The sequence below is a fragment of the Furipterus horrens genome, unplaced genomic scaffold (genome assembly GCF_987537825.1).
Source record: "Furipterus horrens unplaced genomic scaffold, mFurHor1.1.pri manual_scaffold_4, whole genome shotgun sequence".
Classification (NCBI taxonomy): Eukaryota; Metazoa; Chordata; class Mammalia; order Chiroptera; family Furipteridae; genus Furipterus; species Furipterus horrens.
In genome coordinates this window covers 121,369,775-121,375,977 of record NW_028327174.1, presented here as the reverse complement: position 1 = coordinate 121,375,977, position 6,203 = coordinate 121,369,775, and the positions used below count along the sequence as shown (strand labels likewise).

The 6,203-nt window shown below is 38.9% G+C and overlaps 1 pseudogene; it reads right to left on the bottom strand.

The window, feature by feature from the left end:
* Positions 1 to 1,708: 1,708 nt before the first annotated feature.
* Positions 1,709 to 2,959, bottom strand: LOC150012765 (phosphoglycerate kinase 1 pseudogene; annotated as a pseudogene).
* Positions 2,960 to 6,203: the final 3,244 nt, after the last annotated feature.

The window sequence follows — 6,203 nt, the reverse complement described above, 5'->3', positions numbered from 1 at the left end:
GTGTGATGACAACTTTTAAGATTTATTCTATTCATAGCTTTCAAGTATACATTACAGTATTGTTAACTAGTTATAATGCTGTACTTTAGATTCCCAGAATGTATTCATCTTATAATTGTAAATTGTACCCTTTGGCCACCTTTATCTATTCCCCTCCTCCCTGCCCTGACAATTATTAATCTGCTCTCTATTTCTATGAATTTAGGTTTTTTTAAGCTTTCACATATAGATGAGATCATATGGTATTTGTCTTTTTCTGTCTGACTTATTTCATGTAGCACAATTCCCTCAAGGTTTATCCATGTTGTTGCAAATGGCCGGATTTCCTTTTATATGCTGAATAATATACCATTATATTCATCATATTTTCTTCACTCATTCATCAACAGACACTTAGGTTGTTTCTATGTCTTAACTGCTGTAAATAATGCTACATGGAAATACAAATATCTCTTCAAGATAGTGATTTCTTTTTCTTCAGATATAAATACAGAAGTTAAATTGCTGGATAATATGGTAGTTATAATTTTAATTTTTTTAGTATTGTCCGTATTTTTTCCATAGTGGCTGTACCAAATTATATTTCCACCACCAGTGTACAAGGGTTCCTTTTTCTGCTCATGCTCACCAGCATTTGTTATTTGTCTTTTCAGAATAGCCATTCTACAGGTATGAGGTAATCTCTCATTGTGGTTTTGATTTGCATTTCCTTTATCATTATTAATATTGAGCACACTTAATATACCCATTGGCCATTTGTATATCTTCTTTGGGAAAAAAAAAAAAAAACATTTATTCAGGTCCCTTGCCCATGTTTTAATAAAATAATTTGGTGTTTTTGCTATTGAATTGTATGAGTTTCTTTTTTTAAGTATATTTAATTGATTATGCTGTTACAATTGTCTCACTTTTTTCCTTTGCTCCCCTCTGCCCAGTACCCCATTCCCTCCAGAAATCCCACACTCCTTAGTTCATGTCCATAGGTTGTGCATGTAAGTTCTTTGGTTTCACCCTTTCCTATACCATTCTTAATATCCCCCTGTCTATTTTGTACCTACTAATTATGCTTCTTAATCCCTGCATCATTTCCCCATTTTTCCCCCTTCCCCCTCTTAGCTGATAACCCTCCAAATTATCCCCATACCTATGATTCTGTTCCTATCCTGGTTGTTTGCTTAATTTATTTTTGTTTTTATTTTTTAGATTCTGTTGTTGATAGTTGTGAGTTTTTGTCATTTTAATATTCATATTTTTGGTCTTCTTTTTCTTTCTTTTTTCCAGTTTCCATGAATACCTTTATTATTTATTTAATAGGTCTCCACTTTTATCTCCCTCCCTCCCTACAACTGGGATTTCATCTTGTTTTCATGCCCAGTAACAAAACAATTACAGAGTTAATCAGAGTAAGCTACTCCAAGAAGAGAATTAAGCTAATAGTTTAACAGGCAAAATATAAATATATGCTCTCTAGAATGCACAATGGTTTTAGCCACTAAGAAATTCAAATGGGATCCTGAAGAATGTAGTCAAATCCAGGGTGCAGTAAAGGCGAGCTGATATGCTGCTGTGCAACTGTGTTACTGTTCTTGGGCTGCATCTCTTGGCCAGTAGCTGAATCTTGACATGGGGGAATATTTTAGCTAACATCAAGTAGAGATACTAAGTTGAGTGAGGAGATGTGCACAGGAACCCAAAGGCAGGAAAAGTACTAAACATTGCTGAGAGCATCCACCCCTGGCAGGACTTTACCTTCCAGGAGCTCTAGCTAGCACTACCCCCAGTGCTGACATGGTTGACTTTGTCCTCCGTGTCCCATTTGGCACAACAAGTGACAATGTCTCCCCAACCTATGATGGTGATGCAGCCCCGAGAAGTGGCTTTCACCACCTCATCCATGAGGGTTTTTGTGCCTCAGGCAAAAGCTTCCCATTCAAATATGCCCACAGGCCCTTTCCACACAATCTGCTTGACCCTAGTGACAGCCTCGGTGTACTTCTCGCTCCTCTCAGGCCTGCAGTCCAAGCCCATCCAGCCAGCAGGTATGCCGGAGGCCACGGTGGCTTGGCCAGTCTTGGCATTCTCATCAAACTTGTCAGCAGTGACAAAGTCCACTGGCAAGGTAATCTTCACACCATTCTTCTCAGCTTTGGACATCAGATCTTTGACGATCTTGGCTCCCTCTTTATCAAACAGAGAAGTGCCAATCTCCATGTTATTGAGCACCTTAAGGAAGGTAAAAGCCATTCCACCACCAATAATCATCTCATTGACTTTGTCCAGCATATTAATAATCACCTGGATCATGTCTGCAATTTTAGCTCCATCCAGGATGGCCAGGAAGGGTCGCTCTGGGCTTTCCAAGGCCTTGGCAAAGTAGTTCAGCTCCTTCTTCATCAGAAAGCTGGAGGCTTTCTGTGGCAGATTGACTCCCACCATAGAGCTGTGGGCTCGGTGAGCAGTGCTGAATGAATCATTGACAGACATCCCCTAGCTTGGAAAGTGAAGCTCAGAAAGTTTCTATTTTAGTTGACTCAGCTTTAACCTTATTCCTGGAATCATCTTTTCCCTTCCCTTCTTCCTTCACCTGAGAGCGCAGGTTCTCCAGGAGGGTGTCAGACCCCGAGGCCAGGTCAGCACAGGCTTTCTCCACTTCAGGGCCCACGGAGTCCTTTGAGAGCAAAATGTTCTTGCCCAGCAGAGATTTGAGCTCCACAGCAAAGGGCTCCAAGGAGTACTTGTCAGGCATGGAGACACCATCAGGCAGGCCCAGGTGGCTCATGAGAACAACTGACTTGCCTCCATTGTCCAGACAGAATTTGATGCTTGTGATGGCTGCCTTGATTCTCTGGTTGTTTGTTATCTGCTTGTTCTTCATAGGAACATTGAAGTCCAGTCCCATGACAACCCGCTTCCCCTTCATGTCCAGCTTGTCCAGAGTCAACTTCTTAGAAAGCAACATATTGGCAATAGAGCAGTGGAGAGAGACCAAAGTATCGCACAGAGACAGAGACTACAGCGAATGTGTGCTGGGGAATGCGTGTGGATGCCTGAGCAGTCTGATCTTCTTTTTCTTAAATAGGCCCCTTTAACATTTTCTATAATAAGGGCTTAGTGATGATGAACTCCTTTAGCTTTACCTTGTCTGGGAAGCACTTTATCTGCCCTTCCATTCTAAATGATAGCTTTGTTGGATAGAATAATCTTGGTTGTAGTTCCTTGCTTTTCATCACTGAATAATTCTTGCCAGTCCCTTTTTGCCTGTAGTTTCTTTTGAGAAATCAGCTGATAGTCTTATGGGAACCCCTTTGTAGATAACTCTCCTCTTTTCTCTTGCTGCTTTTAAGATTCTGTCTTTATCTTTATCCTTTGGCATTTTATTATGACATGTTTTGCTGTGGCCCTCTTTGGGTCTAGCTTGTTTAAGATTCTCTCTTCTTCCTAGAATTGTATGTCTATTTTCTTCACCAAATTAAGGAAGTTTTCCTTCATATTTTTTCAAATAAGTTTTCATTTTTTTCCTCTTCTACTTCTGGCACCCCTATGATTCAGATATTGTACATTTAAAGTTATCCCAGAGGTTCCTAAGCCTCTCCTTATTTTTTTTTTAGTTCTTGTTTCTTCATTATGTAACTGGTTGACTGTTTATTTCTTCCTTATGTTCTAAGTTGTTGCTTTTAACCTCAGCTTCTTTCCCTTCACCATTGGTTTCATGTAGATTTTACTTCATTTCACTTAGTATAGCCCTTACTTCTTCCCTTATGCATTTGCCATACTCAATTATGCCTGTCTAGTCTGCGAGCATCATTATCACCACTGTTTTGAACTCTTCATATCTTAGGTTGACTATCTCCTTGTTGCTTAGTTCTCCCACTGGAACCTTATCTGCTCCATTTTCTAGGCCATACTTCTCTACCTCTTGAACTTGAGAGGCTCCTATGTTTGCCTCTGTGTCTTAGGTAGAGCTGTCACACCTGTTATGTTGTAAGGGGTGGATCCTTAAATATTCATCACTGCTGGGTGACCTGTTTCACCACATTGTAGCACTGTTTGTGGGGAAGGGGTCAAAGAGAGATAAATGTCACTTGCTCAGCACTTTTCCCTATTCCAGGCACTTCTTCCACTTCCCGGTGGGACTGGTGCACCTATAGCTGTTGCCCTGGTCATGGTTCCAGAGTGGGTGGGTCTGTGGATGTTCTAAGGCTTTGGGGGCTCTAAAAAAACAGACTTTGCTGGGAGACTGGCAGTTTCTTTCCCTGCCCCAATCCCCACCAGTTTTCACAATCAGAAGCAATGAGGTTTTATTTTCCTGGGCACTGGAACCGTGAGTTGTGCAGTCTGGTTTGGTGCTGGGAGCACCTCCCCCTCCAGGTGTCCCTACTTTTTTAAATGTGTCACTGCACTTTCCACCCACCACACTGCGTCCTCCACCCTGGCTCTGCCCCTCCTACCTGTCTGGATGAGTGTTTCTTCTTTATATCTTTGTTTGTTGGACTTCCATGCAGCTTGATTTTCTGGAACTTCTGGTTGCTTTTGGTTTTGAGGTAGTTGTATTCCTTCTTAGTTGTGGAGGGAGACTCAGCGTGCCTACATACACCTCCATCTTGGCCAGAAGTCCTGTATGGGTTTCTTATATATTTTGTATATGTGGTGTGCTAATTCTCCCATTTCATATGTTGTTCATTCATTTTGTTGATAATTTCTTTTGCTGTGAAGGAGCATTTCAGTTTGATGTATTTTCATGTGTTTATTTTTGCTGCCTTTATTTAAGTGTCAAATCCAAAAGACCTATTGCCAAGACCAATGTCAAAAAGATTTCCCCTATGTTTTCTAGAATTTTTAGTTTGAAGTCTTATGTTTAAGTCTTTAATCCATTTTGAATTAATTTTTGTAAGGTAAAGGCCCAATTTCATTCTTTTGAATGGAGATATCTGTTTTTTCCAATATTATTTATTGTAGAGCCTATCTTTTCCCCATTAAGCATTTTTGTCTCCCTTGTCAAACATTATTTGGTCATATGTGCATGGGTTTACTTCTTGGCTGTTGATTCTGTTCTATTGGCCTATGTGTCTATTTTTTTATGCCAGTGCTATACTGCTTTGTAATATAGTTTGAAATTAAGGAAGTGTGATGCCTCCAGCTCCCTGCCCCCTTTTTTTCCTCAAGATTGCTTTGGCTATTTGAGGTCTTCTTTGGTTCCATAGAGATTTTAGAGTTTATTTTCAATTTCTGTAAATAATACCAATTAAATCTTGATAGGGATTCATTGAATTTATAGCTGGATTTGGGTAGTATGAGCAATTTAACAAATTAATAATGTTAATTCTTATGGTTTAACAATGTTAACTCTTGATTCATGAACACAGGATATTTATGTCTTCCATTTTTTTCATCAATGTCTTATAGTTTTTAGTGTACAGATTTTTCACCTCCACAGTTAAATCTATTCCAAAATATTTTATTGTCCTTGGTGCTATTGTGAGTGGTATTGTTTTCTTTCTTTTTCAGATATTTTATTGTTAGTGTATAAAAATGCAACTCATTTTTGTATGTTGTTTCTGTATCCTGCAACTTCACTGAATTTATTTATTAAGTCTAACATTGTGTAAGTTCAAGTTGTACAATGTGATGATTTGATATATGTATTTTTTTTCTGTAATCTTTAGTGTTTTTTATATATAAGATCATGTCATCTATAAACAGGGAAAATTTTGTTCCTTCCTTTTAGATTTGGATCTCTGCCCTCCACCCTACTTCACCCCACACCTGATTGCTTAGCCAGGGCTGTTAGTACTATATTGAATATGAGTGATTAGAGTGAGTATTCTAGTCTTGTTCCTGGTCTCAGAGGAAGAGCTTTCAAACTTTTACCACTGAGCATAATGTTACCTGTGGCCTTGTCCAACTTAGCCTTTAATCTTTCTATTTCCAATTTGTTGAGAGTCCTTTTTATCATGAAGAGGTGTTAGATCTTGTCAAATGATAATTTTCTGGACCTATTGAGATGATTATATAATTTTTATTATTTATTCCTTCAATGTGATGTGTCACATTTATTGATTTGCATATGCTGAACCATTCTCGTATCCAAAGGATGAATCCTATTTGATCATTGTGTATGATCTTCTTAATGTGCTTTTGAGTACACTTTGTTAATACTTTGTTGATAATTTTTCATTTATCGGCAGCCGTCCGTCTCGAGAGAC